This window comes from Lissotriton vulgaris, chromosome 5 (genome assembly GCF_964263255.1).
Source record: "Lissotriton vulgaris chromosome 5, aLisVul1.2, whole genome shotgun sequence".
Classification (NCBI taxonomy): Eukaryota; Metazoa; Chordata; class Amphibia; order Caudata; family Salamandridae; genus Lissotriton; species Lissotriton vulgaris.
This window is the reverse complement of record NC_141693.1, coordinates 1,208,913,969-1,208,936,383: the sequence shown is the minus strand read 5'-3', so window position 1 is coordinate 1,208,936,383 and position 22,415 is coordinate 1,208,913,969. Positions and strand designations below refer to the sequence as shown.

General features: G+C 46.6%; 1 protein-coding gene across 2 annotated transcripts in view; it reads left to right on the top strand.

Annotated features, from left to right (window-relative positions):
- Positions 1-22,415, top strand: part of LOC147712290 (zinc finger protein castor homolog 1-like) — a 118,859-nt gene that overhangs the window by 13,518 nt on the left and 82,926 nt on the right. The gene's annotated exons all lie outside the window — the stretch shown is intronic.

Sequence of the window (22,415 nt, the reverse complement as noted above, 5' to 3'; positions counted from 1 at the left end):
ACCAACATTCCAAGGCGAGCTTCACTCCAACATTCTAAAGGTAGGTGAGACCAACTAAAGAAGAAGGGGGGAGCAGGGTAAGGGAAAGGGCATACCAAGTTATAACACACCTCCCTATGTAACAACAACACATTGGGTATGTGCAAGGAGGCGGTAAAGAGAAAAACAGCCTAATAAGAATACCAAATGAAATACCAATGTAGTGGTGGTTCCAATAAATGCAATGGGATACATACCAGATAAAATTACATACAGGAACCAGCAGGCACCAGATGCATGTGGGAGAAGACAGAGGTGCAAAGCAACTGATAAATTCATACTGTAGTCAGCTTGCCATGCCGGACACCTATGTTGACGTGCAACTCTTTCCCTGCTTGGATCACCCACCACTTCTCCAGAGTCATTGTTGCTAGGAGATTTGGAGACATGAACATTAGTGCAACGAGCAAATCTATCCATGCTCCATAGATTGCCATCTTCTAACAAAACAGAGTTATGTACCTTCCTAATTCTAAAGGGGGTCTAGGAAAAGCGGAAGATTTGGACTTCACAAGAATGGGTTTCTTGACTACCACCCAATACCCGACCATCCTCTCTCTGTCAGTTGTGCCCCATTTTGCATCATAATTGTTTTTATACTTGACTTGATTTTCTTTCACTTTCTCTGAAACAGTGTTCCTGTCCACCCACACAGGGGACCCTCCATTTAACTAATTGGGAGTGAGCTTTGAACCTGGGTTCCTACCTTTTAAGAGAGGTAAACGGGGAGACTCCTGACACTGAATTAGGAGTGATGTGATATGACCACATGTTCCTTAAACTGTCTACCACAGATTCTTTGGTTGACAAGGCCAGTTGAATAGTATCCTTCAGCATTCTATTTGCCCTTTCCACTAACCTATTGGATTTCGGAGAGTACAATGGAGATTTGATGTGAATAATAGATAAACAGTTCAGGAACTCCCTCATCTCATCTGAAGTGAATTGCACCCCATTGTCCGTTATCAACTCACTGGGAATGCCCTCTTTTGAAAAAGTCTCTTTAAGAAACTCGATGAGAAAAGCAGTAGAGATGGAAGGGACGAACTTGGTTGTTATCCAATGGGAATGATAATCAATTAGTGCGAACATACATTTTTGAGATTGATTTAATAGATTCAAAGGGCCAATAATGTCCATCCCTAGTTTATCCCAAGGTTTGGTAGGCATGGTGACAGGAATCAGGGGAGCCTTGCGGACATTCTTTGACTTGTCGCTAGTTCCACATTCAGTGCAATTTTTTTACAAGCTCTTTAATTAGTGTCCATTTTTGGAAACCAATAGCTTTGACGAATTTTGCTTTTCGTCAGACTTCGTCCCGGGTGACCTTCGTGCCCAATTCGTATGATGCGATCTCTCATTCCAGACGGAGTCTTGTTACCTCTCCAGACTAGTTCATCCACTGTGGATAATTCGTCCTTCACGCTCAAACTCCTGGAGATCCACTGGCACTTCCTCTTTTTTCTCTGGCCAACCCTTGGAAATCGTTTCTTTCAATTTACGCATCATATCATCTTCCTGAAGTGATTTCTCCCACTCATCCTTTTTTATGGCCGGAACATCGAAAGCAAGGATGGTTTCCTCCACTTGGATTTGTTCTGGTTCATTTTCCAACAACGGCATACGCGAAAGGCAGTCCGCCAAAGAATTTTTTGAGCCAGGGACATGCACTATGGAATAGTTGAACCCTTGCAATCCTAAAACCCACTTGGAGATGCGTGGAGTGGTATTTTCTAACAGCTTGGTAGCAAATAGCGGAATCAAAGGTTTGTGATCCATCCTTAAGCAGAATATAATTCCCCACAAGAAGTACTTGAAATGGTGAATAGCCCAGTAACACGCAAGTGCTTCTTTTTCGATTGTGGAATAATTAACTTCCTCAGTCTTCAAGGTTCTGGAAGCGAGGGCTATCACTCTTTCTTCGCCACTTACCATCTGAGTCAATGAAGCACCCAAGCCTTTATTACTTGCATCAGTTGAGAGTGTGGTCTTTGCATTAGGATCAAAAGTGTGCAAGATTGGAGCATCCGAAATGGCTTCTTTGATGTGTTGAAATGCTTGTTGGTGTTCAGTGCTCCATTCAAATTTGGTTCCCGGTTTGAGTAGTTCTCTGAGTGGTTGAACTTGGTCGGCAAAGTTCTTTACAAATTTCGACATTAACTCAACCAGGCCCAAAAAGGACTTCAATTCGTCTTTATTTACAGGAGCAGGAGCAAGTTTAACTGCGTCCACCAAACTGGCCTTGGGTTTGATACCTTTGCTAGAAATTGTGTGCCCCAGATACACCACCGACTCCACCCCAATCTTACATTTTTCTTTCTGGGTCGTGACTCCAGCTTTGCTGAGTTTAGACGGAACATCCTCCAAGATTTTATTGTGCTCACTTTCAGATGCTCCATAGAGTAAGATATCGTCCTGGAAGCAGACTACTTTTCCAAGGCCATGCAGGATGTTTTGTATAATACGCTGGAAAACAGCAGCCGCAGAAGCGAGCCCAAATGGTAATCTTGAGAACTGATACGCACCAAAAGGGGTTATAAAGGACGTGAGGTGCTTTGATTCTGGGTGAAGAACAACCTGGTGGTAGGCCGAGGACAGATCTAGAACTGTGAAATTCTTAGCTCCTTGAATGCCCATCAACATTTTGTTAATGTTGGGGAGAGGGTGTCTGTCCACCCAGATGTTGGCATTCAAATCCCTGAGGTCAACACAGAGGCGGATGCCCTTCCCCTACCCCCCCCCCCCCAATCTTTTGCCGCTACCACAATGGGGGCCAACCACTCAGAGCTTTCAATTCGCTCTATTATCCTGTTTTCTTCCAGTCTGTTCAATTCTTCTTGTAGGGGTTCTCTTAGCAGCAAAGGGATAGACCTTGCTTTGTGTACTACTGGCTTTGAATTGGACTTAAGTTTGATCTTGTGGAGGAACCCTTTAAGCTGCCCTAACTTATCTGTAAATACCGCTGGAAATTTTTCACAAACCTCCTTTCCAACAGTAGGCCTATCAATCGGCAACACCTGTTCAGGAGCATTTGGGTCTAATTTGATACCCAGGTCTTTTTGGTGTTTCCACCCTAACAAATTTCATAAATTTTTCGTGATATACACTTTTCCCAATGTTGACCTATCTTTAAAGTTAATCTGCATTAACAACATACCAACCAAGGGAATGGGATCATAATTGTATCCACCCGGTTTAATATCAGGAGGTAAAAGACTATACTCTTTGTGGCTTGAATTTTCTTTAAATGAAGTCTCATTTATAAGTGTGTAAGGTGAACATGAATCCGCAAAGACTTCATATGCAACACTGTCCAGGAATATTTCACATTCAGGATAAGAATTTACATTCTGTTCTCCAATGTTCAACACTTGAAAAATAATGTCCCCTTGCAATGGTTGTTCAAACTCCTGGACCACCATGTGAGTAGTACTTTTCTTTTCGTGGCATACCCTCGAAAAGTGGCCCCTTTTTTTGCAATTACTGCAAGTGACACCCCTTGCTGGACACTTTACATCATTAGCCAAATGATTTGGGTTACCACATCTATAGCATTTTGGCTTGTTAGACTGTGCACTGTGTTTAATCACCTCAGGTTGGTTAGACTTAAATTTAATGTCTCTCTGAACTACTTTGTGCACACAATTGTCATTAACTTGTTTTACCTCATTAGCTTCCTTCATTTCATTCATACAGTAGCTTGTGTGCTCTATGCTAATGGCAATATCAATAGCTCTTTGTAATTCAGGGGCTTCTGCTGAAAGTCTCTCCTGAATTTTCTTTTCGCATGTGCACCTAACTAATTGGTCCCTGATTAAGGACTCTGTGAGTAGACCAAAATCACACGTGGCTGCCAAACCCCTCAACACAGCAATGTAATTCTTCACTTTCTCATTTTTCCCTTGAGCCCGTAAGAAAAATTTATGACGCTCAAGGACTATATTAATTCTGTCCCCAAACTGTTCTGCCAATTTTTTAACAGTAGCCTCATAAACATCAGGTTGAACTACTTCATCTCCCCCACATTGATGTTAGCACCATCAGCAGCAACTTCAGGTAAATCTTCAAACACATCCCTTCCATATTTACCCAAATTATGCAGTAAAATGTGTTGCTTCCTTAAAGATGAAAATCTGTTACCACCAATAGCAATCAATTATGATTCAAACAAATGAAACCATTTTTTCCAGGGAATAATTGGATAACCAGCTTCATCCAAAAATGGCGGTGGCTGAAACCTATTTAAAGCAGTCATGTTAAAAAATAGAAAGGGATAAAGAGAGTAGAAAAAGAGAGTGGGAAACCGGAAGGAGGTGAAAGGAACACAACAAGGGAAGTGGAAGAATAAAACTGTCACAGTTCCTTAAAACTTTTGATTGCAGAACAACCCACCAAGCAATATTAATTTTTCCAATGGCCTTGGTAATGAGGTTTGAATTCCAGTGCTGTGCCAATCGGCGAAGAGAACGCTTGATGGCTCCTGGGGATAAATCATTTTAAGCTATGTATTCTTAAATGGTGGTACCAATTGAATACAATTTGCGCTATTATAAATGTTTTACCAAAATTTGCGCTAACCAACCCAGGAGATATAATGGAGACTGCACTAATAGCAGTAGATTACCACCCACTACTCAGTAGAAGATCACTTCAAATGTACATTTGAGACAGAAAGAGAACATGTGCACTACACTCTGCTAGAAGGCTAATAGCCGTGAAGTGAAAGCTCCTTGCTGAAGCTGACCGACTAAAAAGATGACGAACTTATAGAAGGTAAGGTCAGTCACTGTCTCCCTTGACGGCAACATGGAAACACGCCATGAAGTGTTGAGCGCTTGTTTCTGAAACAGTTCACAGTTCCCTTGACAGAAGAAAAGGACGAATTACAGTCATGCAAACATCCCTCGCCGACAGAATGGCCCCTCAGCTCTTAAAAGTTAATTGAAGGGGCTTTCAGTCACACGAAGTCTCCTACCTCTCTTACGCCCCTCAAACAGTCCGTCTTGCAAGGTTACTATTATGGACGGAAACACCCAGGGGGATCCAGAGCTGGCACCGCTGGTCAGGCGAGACAAGACTGGAAAAGAAGGCACCCGCACCTACCTTGTCTCGTTTCACCCCAAAGGCGATTCGTCAAGGAGGAACTGACAAAAATGAAAAGGAATTTGGCAGAGCAGGCACTTCTACGCAGATATCATTTCCCCACACTAAGTCCGAGCTGAAGGTAGCCTAAAGGTCCGTCGTTGTTCGTCGTCTGTCGTTGAGGAACTGATGTGACAGAAAACAAAGAGGGCGGAGCAGGTTCTCCGACGTAGACTTCCCACGGCGACCACCAGGCGGAACTGAAAAGAGCGTCCCGTTGTCCAGGAAACTCCTTCACATCCACTGACACGGTTTTCCGATAGGAGACGGAACGCTCGTTAGATGATACTGCGGTTGTGTCACCTCAGCTTCTATCGCTTACCAATGATGCCGCGAACATCAGATGTAATCACAAGAAATGTCGGCAAGGTTGCAAAACCGTGACAAAGATGTTTGGAGTGCACAGCTTCGCCTTTCTTCGGAATAACTTGACTTTCGTAGTTGGCAGATATCACAGGGGAAAGAATCCAACCGTCCCCAGCATGGTATGCGTCACCAAATTGTTAAAGAAATTACTCCACACGGTAATGAGGTGAAGAGGAGTTTAATGTGAACCGGATTCTTCAGTGCCAACCACTAGAGTGAGGTCACCAACATTCCAAGGCGAGCTTCACTCAACATTCTAAAGGTAGGTGAGACCAACTAAAGGGGAAGGCGGAGCAGGGTGAGGGAAAGGGCATACCAAGTTATAACAAACTGATTTAGAGCGGTGGAGTTTGGAGGGAAGAGGAAGCTGAGCATAAATGGATTATAGAACACAAAGATTAGTAGGGAGAACAGTAGATAACATAACATAAAGGACCATTGCAGAAGAGACAACTGAATTACACAAGATTAGAGAGCTGCCAGTACTTGAGAAAGGATAGTGGAGCAGGGTTAGAAGGTGAGGCTTGAGAATGTTCTAGTTTTGCTATTGCAGGAAAACATCTAGAATCTTTGATTGATACCCAAGCAGGTATAATATAGCTGAAGAAAAAAGGGTGAGTGGTGGAGTGATCTATAGTCGTTTAGGTACTGCCTTGCAGGTAGGAACTCTGGGACAAGAATAGAGATTCTGGAAATGTGTACATTCTGACCTTTTTTAGGTACAAGGCTTGAGTTTTCACAGAGAGGCTCCTAGGTGCTCTCTGACAGGTATGAAGCTAAATGAAAAGTGCTTTTCTACTACGGTGCAGATGCTATTCTTGCGGCTAGAAAGCATGGTTCTTTAGCAAGATTCTGTACCTCACCGCCAGTAATGATATTGACAGGTAATATATACTTAACTTCAAAGTCTTTCTCATTCCTTTAAAGAGCATGGATGCCTCACACTTTCCACAAAATAAGTATCCCTATGCATCCAGCAGATGTATTTTTGGAATTGTTTACATCTTGCAGGGGAGAGGTATGATGATGATGATGTAACTAGCGAGAGTAATGCTAAGGCTCATAATTAGGCATGTGTGATATAATCACTATTGTTTAGTTGCCAAATGTTGTATTTTTACTAAGAAAAAGCCGATCTGCCCTCCGCTCTGGTCACCGTTCTCAGAGCTCTGTTTAGACTTGACTTCAGAGTACACAGCTGCGGTGTAGGTTGCCCCAAGAACAGTTTTTTCAGGTTTTTTTAATCTATCTCCAAGGAATACCAAAACAAGGTGCAAAAAACAGGACATAACTACTCGCAGTTCTACTCTCTGGAAGTTTTGCTTTGTAAATTAAAATGTGAGGGATTTTTCTATAGATTACTGCAATCGGCAGTCAGAAGATATCTAATGCGACTTCAGAGAGGTCCCACTTTTTCCACAGTAGTTCACATTATGATAGCTCTTCACCCACATTGGCATGACCTGCAGAATTATGAAATGTTAATCTTAATATTAATGTTCATGTAAAGAGATTTCTAAAGTGCACAGCTACTCCAGAATGTCTCAGTGCTAAGCAGTATAGTCAAAGGAAGAAAGGGAGATGACCGCTACTGCGTGAAGAGCCGTGTCTTGAGCTTTTTCTAAAATAATGGTTCATGATTTATCGGTTACAAATCCAGAGGGAGATTTTTCCAACACACTGGGCCCAAAAAAGAAAAAGAATGTCCACCAGCATAAACCAGACTTAACTCTTGGAATCCTGCCCAAATGGTTATTGAAGGAACTCAAAATTCTTACCGGATAATAGTAGGCAATCCTGGCAGATAAATAAGCGGGTTCAGGATGATGGAGCACTCTGTGCATTGAGAGGACTTGAAAAGAATCCATTTTTCCAATGGAGTCAGTGCAAATTAAGCATATGCACAGTAATGTGCTCTTGCCTGGGAAGATCAACTCCAGCCTAGCCACCACATTTTGAACAGTCTGAAGTCTTCTCATATCTTACTTTGGCAGGCCAGTATATAGTGCATTGGCATAGTCCAACCTGGCCATAACCAAAGCTAATACCACTGTAATCCTAGTCGGAACTGAAAAGAACCACAGTCAGAATTTTGCCATATGTAAGATGCCAAAGCACAAGCCTACCACGAGATGATTTGGTTATGGAAATACATTCTATTATCAAATTTGATCCCCAGGTCTTTTACAGAGGCTCCTTGGGTATCCGGTGGAAACACCCCTGAAGGCCAGTGAACAACCAAATTAAGAACAAAACTGTGTCCAAAACTAAGCACCTCTCTCTTTTCGTTGTTACACTAACATAGTAACCCCCACCCTCGCTTCCACTTCTTCAATGTTTGGTGTTTCAATTGCAGGCTCTCCTTTCATGTGTTTCTCTTTTTCTCATCCAGCCAACTGCCACATCAACTCGACCTCCGTCTTGTGACCTACTCTATCACCTCATGGCCCCTTGCCATTCTCTCCCGTTCTCTCTTCCAATTCCTCCAGCCTCTTCCCCCTGCCCCAGGCTGTTACATGGCCCCTTGTTGTCTTCCCAAATCCCCCCTACCTACCGTTCCACAGCCTTAGGTTTCCTGCAGCCTCTCTCCCCCTTGTGGCCCCTTGTTTTTGTCTCTCTTTCTTTCTTCAAATCCCCCCTGCCTCTTAAGCCACACAGCCCCATGTTCCCCCCAGCCTCTCTCCCTCAGCTGCTACTTCTCTCCGAAACACACCCTTCTACCCCCCTGCAAAAGCACTCCGCACAACTGCCTGTTATCTCCCTGCCCCCTCTTATTGCTCCTGCCTGTTACCCCTCCCCCACCTCTTTAGTCTCCTCACTTATTTTCTCCCTCCCCAGTCTCAGCATCCCAGACCTCTCTCTACCTGCTGTATGTGACGATGCCCCAGTCCTGGCCCAGCTGCATATAAACAGAGGGTTTTTGTCATAAAGTAAGACAGGTTTCCTAATCTCAGCACAGATAACTGCACATAACAAATACTATATAATCACTGGGACTTCTTCTCTGTGCCTCTATAGTTTGTTCAGTGTCTTTTCACTATCTGCCAGTGGTCAAGGTCTTAACAGCTGGATTTCTGATCTAAGGGTGATCTTTTCTGTTATTCATTATGTCTTGTTTTAAAAAGAATGAAACAGAGTTTTCCCGTCATGCTGTTTGCTTATTTGCATCTCATTGATGCTGGGACCGAGGGGGCGTGACCAGCAGCATGGCCGGCTAGGAAGTGCAACTGTGGAGCTCCTCTGAGGCTGCCTCGTGATCCGACGTAGAAACATATCTTGCACCCACCAAAATAGACTGATCTGTGACTGAAGGTGTCCTGCACCGGTACGGGGCGAAGAAACGGAGATCTCCGGTGCCGCGGACCAAGAAATTTCTTCGAGGTCCCTTGCTCGCCCGCCCGACTTTACCAATATGGCGGCCGTCGGCTCCCGAGGGCTCGGAGCATTGTGAGCACCAACACCGATCTATTGTGCTGAGGTGGGGGACACACGAGAGAAGAGCCGCTTCTGGAGCGGGCCCCGACACTGGCTCCCGCCCCGCACCCCTCGCACCCTCCCTCGCACCCTCCCTCGCACCCTCCCTCGCACCCTCCCTCGCACCCTCCCTGATCCTGTTGGAGACCGGGTGACTGAGGGAGACCAGCACTAACTCGGCGCCCGGGGCAAGGACTGCGAGCCGTCGGCTCTGAAAGGTACGAATTGACCTGCCGGCTGCTTGGCGAGGGAAGGCTGGTGCAAACAGCGGTCTGAGTAGAGCGCCGCCACGGGGGTAAGGCGGTCTACCTGCCCGACGTGCTGTGCTCCCGGGAGGTGGGGATGGGGACCCGCCCGCAACCACGAACCTCGATCCTGATCCCCGGAGGCCTACTGTGGAGTATCTTAACAAGAGCGGTGCTCACTGTTGCGCCCTAGGGCGGGTATCCCGGCTGCGGGACAGCTTCAACCGCCGCGGGGGTTGCCTCAAGACAGGTGCGGCCCCCACACGCCCGGACAACACCACTGGGGGCGGAAGTAGTGACTGGGTCCTGGTACAGGCCTCTCCCCAAGAGATCCACCGAACGGCTGTGAGTCACTGCTGGCAGAGCCGCCGCTTGGGAGAGGGGCGGCCTGGAGGACACTGGGTCCGGCTGAGATCCCCTGGCTGCTGCCTCCCTATGGGCCAGGTCACCAAAATAATAATAAACTTAAATTTTAAGTGATTGTGTGGTATTTTGGCTATGTGTAGCGCACACTAGGACGCTATAACTGTTAGAGGGGGATTCCCTCAAGCTTGATCTGTTTTATCTTGTAAAAAGCTTCAAGGGTCGCCTGGCAGAGAAAGAGACTGAGTCTTTCGGTCTGGTTCCTCCTTGGACCTATTTGTCCTTCTGCGGCGCCCGTTACCGATAATACCACATAGCCAAAATACCAACCAAATCACTTAAAATTTAAGTTTATTATTATTTAACCTGCACTTTTTCACATATCCAAATGGTCCTGAGGAAAGCCAGCTTAAAATCTACAAGGCACTGGCTGAAACATGTAGACCACACTAGACGTTGGAGGTCATAAATAGTACTCCAATCTACGTCTTCTTGCCTTTTTATCCGCTAACAGAGGCCCAGTACATTAAAGATAAATAACCCTCAGGTGCTGGGACCTACTGTATAGCTTTTAAATTTCACCTTTCTCACCCTTTCACTGCACACTCCAACACTGCACACTGCAACATACCAGCTCCGCAGTCACCTGGCGTTGAGCAACACCCGGGGCACATTCGGTGCCACTGTGGTGGGCCCGATGATGAAGCATGCCACTGACTAGGTCGGTGGGTGAGGGCTTTGTAAGGAAAACCATGCTTTTCCTTATTTATTGACGTACCTACCTGAGTCTCCTAAATCCTCTTTAACTAGCTAGTCCTTATTGATATATATACATAATCCAGGGGATACGGTCTAGCCTATCTAGTCCTCTCTCTCTCATTGATTTAAGCACTGCTGCATCTTGCCCAGCCACCAACCTACTGCTGGGTAGGTGTGCATGAACCCCTTCAGGCCTTCCTTCTGGACGCGATGAATGCCCCCAAACCGGTGGTGGACCGGGAGCTGGCTCATTGATTTTACGGCGAGCATTGGGCAGCGCATTGAAGCAGAATTGCATTATTTGAGTCTGCCTGCTCATTATTCAATCGTGTGTACAGAAACTTTCTTTTGTGCTTCTCACCCCCTTTAAGTGCCTCTTTTCAGCACTTTACTTCCATGCTGATGCCAGACGCTATTCATGCACTGATGAATTGCATGTGCAACATGGCCATTCCAAGCCCCATCACAAGTTTTAAAAGGTGGAGACTTTTTCCCCACTTCCCTACCGTCGCCCCTTTCCACGTTGAGAGAACGCCTTTGCAAATGCTTGTACTGTGTCATGGGGTTAACGTGTGTGCATATCCAGACATGCCATGCTGTTTGCATTTTTTACCGTAACCCCCCCCCCCCCCACCTCTATCCCCCCCACCCCTGCTGCAAGCATTCACCCCTGCCCACTCTGCATTCGAGCAGAGGAAATGGGTAAGGAGCTGTCATTTATTGCTAGTTTCATGAGCAGCAGGCATGTATTTCTGGACGAGGGACTGTGAGGAGGGCGTAAAACCAGTCACATTTCTACAACAACATATACAGAAAAATTTGTCATTAACAATGACAAAAGCTCTAACTTTTACAAAGCGAGACCGTTGCATTGTAAATGCTTGTTTCCTTCTGTCTTCACTTCAGTCGCATAAGGACTTTAAGAAATGCGTTCAATGTAGGGTAGTTGCAGTCCCTCACCTCTACAGCCTATCATGGATCCATCTTCCAGCCCATTACACCTGAGCTGCTATTTTTAAACAAACATTGGCACATACTATAGGTCTTGGCTTTGAGACCTTATAAGCTTTTAGCCATGCAGCACGTTATCCTAGGTGCTACAACATCTACTATTCTTTAACGTGGACGCTTTACCACTAATAAGCATATTCTAGCACTGCATTGAGAAGTACTTATTTAAACTGTTATTTTTGTTTACCTGGTAGTCTGAACTCCCTTATCGGGAAGTGCGTTCATACGCAATAATAAATAAAAAAAAGTTTTAGTGAAATAAATAATTTGCCCGATAGCACAATTTAAACAAAGGACGTCGCAAGGCGTCCATTTTTTTCTTGTTTCACTTTGTACAAATCAGCAAAAAATGGGTTTTAATGTGTCTCTACTTACACTAAGGATTGTTTTTATTTTAATGCACTTTTCAAAATATAGCACAAACTCGACCGGAAGGGTATTCGAGACTTTACATTAGCACCATTTCCATTACATAAACACCCTTTGCAACTCTCAAGCAATACACTCAAGAAACTCATTTTTCAAATGCCCCAATGTAAAGGTAGTATATTTCAATCACTCAATCAATTAATCAACAATTTGTAAACCGCGCTACTCACCCAGTAGGGTCTCAAGGCGCTGGGGAGGGGATCGTTACTGCTCGAAAAACCAGGTCTTGAGTTGTTTCCTGAAGGAGAGGTGGTCGGTCGTAGGTGGATGGGGAGGGAGTTCCATGTCTTGGCCGCCAGGTAGGAGAAGGATCTTCCCCCAGCGGTGGCTCTGCGAATGCGTGGTACGGCGGCGAGGCTGGCCGATCGTAGCTGGCGGGTGAGTGTGTAGAAGGTGAGGCAGCTGTTGAGGTATTTCGGGCCCATGTCGTGGAGAGCCTTGTGTGCGTGGGTGAGGAGTCTGAACGTGATCCTCTTGTTGATGGGGAGCCAGTGCAGGTCTCTCAGGTGGGTAGAGATGTGGCTGTGGCGAGGGACGTCCAGGATGAGTCGTGCGGAGGCGTTCTGTATGCGCTGGAGTCTTTTCTGTAGTTTGGCAGTGGTTCCCGCGTAGAGGGCGTTCCCGTAGTCCAGTCGACTGGTGACGAGTGCCTGGGTGACTGTCTTCCTGTTTTCGGGGGGGATCCATCGGAAGATATTACGGAGCATGTGCAGGGTGTTGAAGCACGATGACGATACGGCGTTGGCTTGTCTGGTCATCGAGAGGGAGGAGTCCAGGATGAAGCCCAGGTTACGTGCGTGGTCCGTTGGCTTGGGGGTGGTGCCCAAAGCAGGGGGCCGCCACTAGTCGTCCCAGGCGGAGGGCAATGATCCTAGGATGAGGACATCCGTCTTGTCTGAGTTCCGTTTCTGGCGGCTGTTCTTCATCCACTCGGCGACGTCTTTCATCCCTTCGTGTAGGCTGGCTGTGGCGGTGGCGGGGTCGTTGGTGAGGGAGAGGATCAGCTGGGTGTCGTCGGCGTAGAAGATGATGTTAAGGTTGTGTTGGCGTGCGATGGCTGCGAGGGGGCTCATGTAGACGTTGAAGAGGGTGGGGCTGACTGAGGATCCTTGTGGTACACCACAGATGACTTCGGTGGCCTCGGAACTGAACTGGGGGAGGCGGACTCTCTGGGTTCTTCCGGCGAGGAACGACATTATCCACTCCAGTGCCTTCCCTTGGATTCCGATGTTGCTGAGGCGCTGTACTAGGGTGCGGTGGCAGACGGTGTTGAATGCTGCAGAGAGGTCCAGTAGGAGGAGGGCCGCTGTTTCCCTGTTGTCGAGCAGGGATCTAATGTCGTCGGTGGCTGCAATGAGGGCGGTCTCGATGCTGTGGTCAGCTCGGAAGCCGTACTGCGAAGGGTTGAGGGATCCGTTTGTCTCGAGGAAGATGGCGAGCTGTTTGTTGACGGTCTTCTCGATGCCTTTGGCAGGAAAAGGGAGGAGCGAGATGGGGCGGAAGTTCTTGAGGTCGGTGGGGTCTGCTGTCGGTTACTTTAGGAGGGCGCTGAGCTCGGCGTGCTTCCAGCTCTCCGGGAAGGTGGCGGTGCTGAAGGAGATGTTGATGATGTCCCGGAGTTGGGGTACGATGATGGAGTCGGACTTGTTGAAAACGTGGTGGGGGCAGGGGTCGGTTGGTGATCCAGAGTGGATGGTGTTCATCGTGCAGGCGGTGTCTTCAGTGCTGACCGGGGTCCAGTTGCAGAGGGTGGTGGTGGGGCGCGTTGGTTCGGTGGTTGAGTGCGTGGTCTGTGCGCCGAAGCTGTTGTGTATGTCGGCGATCTTGCGGTGGAAGAAGGTGGCGAGTGAGTCGCAGAGGTCTTGCGAGGGTGTGATGTCGTTCTTTCCGGCGTTGGGGTTGGAGAACTCTTTGACAATGCTGAAGAGTTCCTTGCTATTGTGGGTGTTGTTGTCCGGTCGTTCTTTGAATGTTGTCCTTTTGGTGGTGCGGATCAGCTGGTGGTGTTTGCGGGTGGCGTTTTTGAGGGCAGTCATGTTTTCTGTGGTCTGGTCGTGGCGCCAGGCTTTTTCAAGGGTGCAGCAGTTTTTCTTGGATGTTTTGAGTTCGTCGGTGAACCAGGAGGCTTTCTTGCTGCCGGGTCTGCTGGGAGGGTTCTTCAGTGGTGCGAGGTCGATGGCGCAGTTGGTGAGCCACTGTGTGAAGGTGCGGGCTGCTTCATTGGGGTCCATTGTGTTGGCAGGAGCGTTCTGTCTGAGGGAGGTGACGAGCTGGTCGGCGGTGGTCTTGCTACTGCGAGGAACCTGTTGGTGGTGGTGGTGGTGGTGGTGGGTCGTAGTTCTTTTGAAGCTGAAGTGGACGCAGCTGTGATCCGTCCAATGGAGTCCGGTGGAGTGGCTGAAGGAGATGTGCTTGCTGGAGGAGAAGTCTGGGTCGAGCGTGTGGCCGGCGTAGTGGGTGGGGGTGTTCACCAGTTGCTTGAGTCCGAGGTTGGCGAGGTTGTCCAGCAGGGTGGTGGTGTTGGTGTCATTGTTTTTCTCCAGGTGGAAGTTGAGGTCCCCTAGGAGGAGGAAGTGCGGGCTGATTAAGTCTGCGATGTCTTCGCTGAATTGTGTGCGTGGTCCCGGGGGTCTGTAGATGAGAGTGCCTCTGAGAGTGGTCTTGGGGTCGGTGTGTATCTGGAAGTGGAGGTGCTCGGCGGCGGTGAAGGTGTCGTCTGAGTTGGTCGTGATGCGGATAGTGTTCCTGTGGACGATGGCGATGCCTCCTCCGGTCTGGTTGATGCAGTCCCTCCAGGTGATCTGGTATCCGTCCGGGATGGCTATGCCAGGTATCCGTGAGGAAGGCGACATCTGGTGATGTTGTGTCGAGCAGGTTCCAGAGTTCGATGGCGTGTCTGTGGACGGAGCGGGTGTTGAGCAGGATGCACTTGAGGTGGTTGTTGCTGGTGCCTGGCCTTTCGGGTGCGGCGCAGGTCCGGAGTAAGGTGAACTTGCAGGTTTGGCAGCTGAAGGGTCCGTGGGTGTGTTTCGAGGTGGCTCGGTGGCAGGCGGGGTTCCGGTCGGGTTTGAGTGTGTTGAGGGTGGCGGCGTCGTACGTCCGTTGTGTGGGCTGGCATCCTCTGAGGCCAGGGGTCCTGGCGCCGGGCACGGGCCAGGCGCAGATGGGCTTGCCTTTGGCGCACAATCGGCGTGCCAGCTGCGCGTATGCGTGGGCTCCATATGAGGTGAAGTGGGAGGGAGGAGCAGGCGGGAGCGGGGGGGCCAATGGGGTTCACAGAAAGAAAAGGGGCGGGGCCGCACGGGAGCAGCGGCGGGAGGCGGGGGGGCACACCAGGGGCACAACAGTTGGACGGAAAAAAGTTATTTACACTCACAGAATGAGGGCAACAGTACAACTAACGAACAGTACACTGCGACTACAAGTACAGTGCAGTTACAAAAATTTCGAAAATAGGGCCACAGCAGGGAGAGAGGAACGAGCAGCAGCGAGGGGCGCCGAGGGCCGTGCTTCAGCTGGCGAGCCGAGCGGCGTGGGGGGTGTTCTGAGGTAAATGCAATAACATAATACCATGTTCCAATCGGCACGAGGCATTTATGAAGTGTATGTGCAAAGGTAAAGAAAGGTTACTCGCAGTGTGAAAGACTGGAGCCCCCCTTTCCTTTTTCTTTTTCAATTTTATATACAGCAAGCTCGACCGTTCAAAGTTTGTTGCTTCTTGTGCAGGGAGCAAGGAGGAAAGGAAGGTTGAGTACAGCATGTGGGCATGGGAATAAGGGAAAAATAAGGCGCAGAGCATAGGAGAATGAAAGGCAGAGTGCATGGGAGAAAGGAAATCAGATGTGGGATAAAGTAAGGCTGAGATTGAGAAGGGGGGGAGGAACGTGTGCATGTTAGACCGGAAGGAAGAGAGCATGGAAGAAAGGAAGGCAGACATGGGAAAAGGAATGTGCAGTGCATGGGGGGGGGGGGAGAAAGCAGAATGAATGGGGGAAAAGGAAGGCTTAGATTGAGGAAAAAAGCAGGCAGAGAGCAAGGGGAAAAAAGACAGCAAGGGAGAAAGGAAGGCCTGAGTGCATAGAAAAAACGTAGGCCGACAGCAAGGGAGAAAGAAAGGCAGATTGCATTGGGGATAAAAAAGCAGAGTGCATGGAAGAATGAAAAGCAGAGTGCATGGGAAACATGAGGCAAAGTGCATAGTAAAAAATGTAAAGGTAGATTGGGAGAAAGTAAACAAACTTTATCACAGAAAGCAAGGAGGGTATGTGAAAAAAGAAGGCAGCTTATGTGGCAAAATGGAAGGCAAAGAATGGCAGTAAAGAAGACGGGGAATTAAACGAAATAGAACCTAGAAGAAAAGAAAGTTGAGTGCTTGCAGAAATTTAAAACAAAGTATAAAGCTGAGCAGAACCGAAAACTGAGAGCACGGAAAAATGAAAGCAAATGGAGCATTTGAGAGAGGAAAGCGGAGAGCGTGGGAGAATGGAAAGCAGATACTAGCAGAAAAAAACTAGAGTGGATGAGGAAAAGAAAGCACTCTATGGAAAGAAGCATTTACAATGCAATGGTCTCGGCAATATTATAGGTAGAGCTATTGGTATTGGTCATTATTTTTTTATCTTTTTTGTATCCCTAAATAAATGGCATGGTCATTTCTATTGTCATTAGCTTTTTTTTGCATATGTGATACCTATTGCATTAGCAGAGAGAGAGTGAGGTAGTGAGAGAGAGTGAGGTAGTGAAAGAGTGAGGTAGTGAGGGAGAGGGATGTTGTGAGATATAAGCATAGAGTGATGTTGTGATGTAGTGAGATAGAGAGAGAGGTAGTGAAAGAGTGGAAGTGAGTTAGTGAGATAGAAAGAGTGAGGTAGTGAGAGAGTGATTGAGGTAGTGAGTTAGAGAGAGAGAGAGAGAGAGAGAGAGTGAAGTTGTGAGCTACAGAGTGAGGTAGTGAGAGAGTGAGGTAGTGATGTTTTGAGATAGAGAAGTTGTGAGGTAGTGAGATAGAGTGGAATAGTGAGGTAGAGAGAGTTATGTAGTGAGAGAGAGAGGTAGATAGAGAGTGAGGTAGTGAAAGAGTGAGGTAGTGAGGGAGAGGGATGTTCTGAGGTAGTGAGATAGAAACAGTGAGTGAGTTTGTGAGGTAGTGAGATAGTGAAATAGAGTGAACGTGACTTAGTGAGATAGAGAGAGAGTGAGGTAGTGAGTTAGAGAGAGTGAAGTTGTGAGATTGAGATTGAGAGTGAGTTAGTGAGAGAGTGATGTAGTGAATTTTTGAGGGAGTGAGTTGTGATATAGTGAGGTAGTGAGAGTGAGATAGTGAAATAGAAATAGATAGAGTGAGGTAGTGAGATAGAGAGAGTAAAGTTGTGAGGTAGTGTGTTTAAGAGTGATGTGGAATGCATGCTAACAATAAGCAACAAACAAACAAACATGCTACAAATACCTCCCACCCCAAGACCGGCACTTACCTCTCATGCCGCTGATCAGCATACATAAGCTGTCAGGAGAAACAAGAACAATCTATCCCAGGCTCATTAGCGCTCGTTCCACTGCCCATCATGGACCTGGCATAAAAGGCAGCAGTTTCCTGATACACCACCAAACTCTCCAGGCACAAGAAAAACGAGAGCGGCGACCTCATCAGCGGGATGGGGCAGGAAAAAGACACGGACAGCGGGAGGGGAGCACCCCTGGGAGTTGGAGGGCCCGCTTTGGCCTATCTCTATCGAGAGAGCCTGCTGTCACTTGGGAGTTAGAGGGATCCCTCAGAGGCTGCAGCGCCTTTTGTAAAGTGATCTCCTCCAAACACATTCCCAAAACCCCAAACAGGAGGTGAGGAAGGACCAGGGCACCACAGCGAACAGGCAAGGCCCAAGCTAGTTAATGGGGCTTTAAGGGGAAACAGAGGTCCGGACTGGGATTTGAAGTGCTGAAATCCGGATCACAGTTCACCAAATCAACCACTCGACTCGACTTTTAACATGCTGTCAAAAGCAGAGAGGGGCGACACCGGATCAAAAATACCAGAGAGCTTCAAAGAGCAAGCAAAAAATGGCATTCCAAAGACACCACAATTTTCTTCCATTTTATTATAAAATAAAAAGGTTATTTTCCTCTGGGGATATCCAGGGCCCATATGGATGAGTTGGTGCGTTCTGAGCTTTTAAAATCCTCTGAAGGTTATTCAATAATGAGTTACATATCTTCTCATTTAAAAAGCTTTTTTTTTCTCTTTATGAAATACTCCAATACTCACTAAAGCATTTTTTGTTAAACCTTTCAATTGAAGCCTCTGTACATCCCTTCTTCCATTTCTTGGAATTTAGTGAACGATGTCATAATAAATATCGCATCTTGCAATTTTCAGGTTAAGTTTAGTGTGCTATAAATTGTTTTGGGATAGTCCGAATGTTCAAATTAGGTTTCTTGCTTTTGCCACCTCAGCATTTGAGAAATGAAGACAATAAGCGGGCATTTTGAACGGGTGACCCCAAAGTACAAAAAAAGGATTGCACCACGTTCTACTGTCAAAAATATATTTCTGCGAAGGCCCTAATTACACCACGACTGCAATACCAGACACGAGGTTTTGTCTAAGACAACTAATATGCCTGTTTATATTATCAAAAATGTCAAGGTATATAGTTCGTCGTACATCATTAATAATTCGGGTGTTCAGAGAGAGAGGACATAAAGTCAAGGCAGTTAGAAAACGCTTAAATGCCCTAGTACATGAGTCACGATTATAGCAGTTCTGTCTGTCGCTAAGCAACAGAAGCAGTTTCATGTCTCTCCAGAAGAGCTCTTGCAAGACTCATCAATTAAAAAAAAAAAGGCAAAAACTCTTTAGCAAACTCAAAAAAAGAAATCCGTTGAATTACTCTGATCTGACCTGTTGTTGTAGGACCATAGATTAGAATCTATATTAGGAAATTGAACTTGTTTGTCAGGATTATTAGAACTGCTAACATCACCCAAACCAATAGTACCCATTTTAACTTCAGAAGGATGAAACCAAATTGTCACTAGTCATAACTGTGACCAGCATAGACCTCGGCAGTAGGTGCATTAACCCACAAAGCTATCTTACTATTATTAGAACCCAACACCTTCTGTTGACACACAATCTTCTGTAGCAGCCATCATAACCAACTGCGTTATATTGGGATTGAAACTTGTGATTGGCAGTTTAAAGAGCAGGTCTCAGGTTGTTCCATGTCAGATCGTCTATTTTATGGTACCATTTTTAATGGAGTTGTATAGTGCTTTTGAAATCTGGTCACTATTTTTGGTATTTTCTCATTGACCTGAGACATGGTGGTCTGGTGCGATTGGGCTCAATACACAAAGAGTTTCTGAACTCTACAATGTACCTAAATGCCTGCATCTGGAGTAGGTTTATACACTTTTTTTTATTCTCCCAATATTCGAAGAAAAGCTGAGACAGGTACAATTTCCTATGCATAGTTCTGGAGGTATTTTGTGAATTCTTAATTAAAAAGCAGTAGCAGTTCCACATGTGCAAATGTACATGTATGTACCAGGTGTACATTCAAAGTACCTTCAAAGATTAGAGGTGCTTCTGTCATGGCGAAGGCTACCGTAACCGGGTTCCACAGGCTGAAATTCATCCATGCCAAGGTCACACTGAATGTGCATGGGCTCCGTGAGATAGTTCATTTAATTGTTGGTATATATTATGAATTAATTACATCAAGACAAATCTTCTGCAGTACTGCAACTTACATAATCATTAAGTCAGTAATAGCCCTACGTGGAGACCTATCCCGTATGTGCAAGGTTGCATATATGACCACAATGGACCTTTGTTTTTAAAAATGCACATGCACATCACAGATGCTCACTATCTTCAGCTACAATACATGGACATTTTAGAAATAGATTGTTCTACTCTATCGTTATGTACAGTTATAGGTGACTGGCTCAGTTGGCCTTTCAGAAACAGCTGCCACCAGGACGCTTCCTGTGGGACCATCCAGCCCCGAGGTCAGCATTTACATGACTCTTTCCATACTGTTACTGATGAAGCAGGACCGAGGCCTCACCACTTCCCGCTGATGTGTCTCCTGATGAAGAGGTGGCGAGATCAGCTTTCATCTGTAATGCCTTCGCTCTGCCCTGCCTGTATGTAGCAGGTGAGCTTGAACAGACCTTTGAATGACACAGCAATACCAACACAAAAGGCTTCCCATTACAGGTGCAAAAACATAACCGCTTTTATTCCACAGTGGGGCTTTCTTCCACTCTACACAAAGGACACTTGATACCAGCAGCAGACATTACAAACAATACGCTTCGCAATAAGTTACTCTCATTACCTTACAAGCACACCCAACAGACAATGCTTTGCCATCCCTGATTTAGTTAAATTAATTAGTTGTAATACAGCGTGGAAACAGAAGGGTACCTTTCTACGCAGCAGAAAGGGAGATCAGTTTGGAAAGAAATGTGGCACCAACGGCCCCTCAGCCGTCAGGGGTGTCCTTGACTGAGATACAGTACAAAAGGGGGTGGTGATGGACGGAGCATCTGAATCAATCAAACACTCGCACCCAGTCAAAAGATCTGGGTTTAATCCATCACCGTTCTTTAGCCCACTCAGCCTCCCCAGTTCAGACATGGCTATATGCAAATTAGTCTGACCCTGTGCCTCATGGGAACAGTCCAGCCCGAACTGCTAAGCCATGTCTTCCCTGGACCGGAAACAAGCTTCCGGTACAAAAGGGGGTGGTGATGGACGGAGCATCTGAATCAATCAAACACTCACTTTGCCACTGGATTCAAGCAAGCTGGGCTGAAGACGGCTGGAATGCCAGAAACCGGTCCTCGGAAGCCTGTTTCCATGAGGCACAGGGTCAGACTGATTTGCATATAGCCATGTCTGAACTGGGGTGGCAGAGTGGGCTAAAGAACGGTGATGGATTAAACCCAGATGTTTTGACTGGGTGTGAGTGTTTGATTGATTCAGATGCTCCGTCCATCACCACCCCCTTTTGTACTGCTTGACTGAGATACAGCACTCAAAGACAGGGGAGCAGCCCCCAGCAATAACCGGCAATGTTCGACCCCGAGAGCAAGAGTGGGCCCTCACTGAAGAGACAACCTCGGATGCAGCAACAAACACATGCCATCTCGCCGGGGACTAACTATATATAGATATAGATATAGATCGATATAGATATAGATATATATATATATATATATATAATCTTGCATATAAATTGTGGCATTACTTCATTTATATATAATATTGGGCCATATGAATGGGCGCGAGTGTTTTGCGTTTTTTGGCTTTAATATATATTTAAAATGTTAACTATTTCAGGGTTTATGTAAATGTGATCATGTATTCGTGTTTGAAAATTTACCCCGTAATGAAAGTATTTTCTCTGACGGAAATGCGCACCACAGAAGCCCGTGCTAATCTGTTTTTCAGTTCTATTTTTTCTCATGTCACGTGATGATTCACGTGACATCTATGCACTTTAAATGTTTGTATGTTTTACGTAAACTTTGATCGTGACCAAGCCTGCTGGGTCAGGCGAAACGCGTTGATAAGCGACTGAAATAAAAGAGAAGTTTTTCACCACGTTGCTGTCGTCTCCTCTACAGATTAATTGTCGAGGTTGAGTTTGTAATATATATATATATATATATATATATAATCTCGGACCGTCTCTCAGAACATCCCAGCAAAAGGTTATTGCAAAGGAGCAACCCGGATTTGAAGGGGGAGCACAAGCACTGATCTGCCGTTCCGCGACCCTGCTGGTGAAAGCACTTTGAGGCTGAGCGTCAGGGGACACAAGGGAGACCGACTTTTTGAAAAAGGACACTAATTTGGCAAGACATCTTACCTCGAAAATGGCACTGACAGCGCGAACATGCTAAAGAGCTCCACAGAAGATAGTTTTCAATCTGATGTCTTCTGGGATTGGTGGTCTCTGACATCGGACTACGCAACAGAAACTCTGTGTTGTTAATTGGGGCCAGCTGTACTCCAATGCTTTGGGAGGAGCCATGAAGGTTCAAATTAAGGTGCTGCCTCGTTTCCAACTGCGAAGGCATCTGATGAAGACTTACGTCGAAATGCATTATGCCGCATTTAATCAGCAATAAAGAGATTTTCCCTTTAAACCCCGCTGTGTCCTTCTGGGTTTCTTGAAGAGGAGTTACCTATTGGAAATATATCCCTACGCACACACACATCCCTCCACACACACGCACACACACATCCCTCCACACACACGCACACACACATCCCTCCACACACACGCACACACACATCCCTCCACACACGCACACACACATCCCTCCACACACGTCACTCCCTGCAGCCTACGCTCCCCCGGTCAACATCACTGACCGATGCCACCCCCGTACCCCCCAACAAACTCTTACCTCAGGGCCGGGGGCAGCTCCAGGGCCGGAGACACCAGCAGGGGGAAAGAGAGACATTAGAGGGTGGGGAGTGAGACGGACCGAAGCCTCTCAGGATAGAAGGAGAGTGGAACGAGAAGGGGTCTTAAGTCGAGATGACAGGGGTGAAAACGCTTGAAAGAA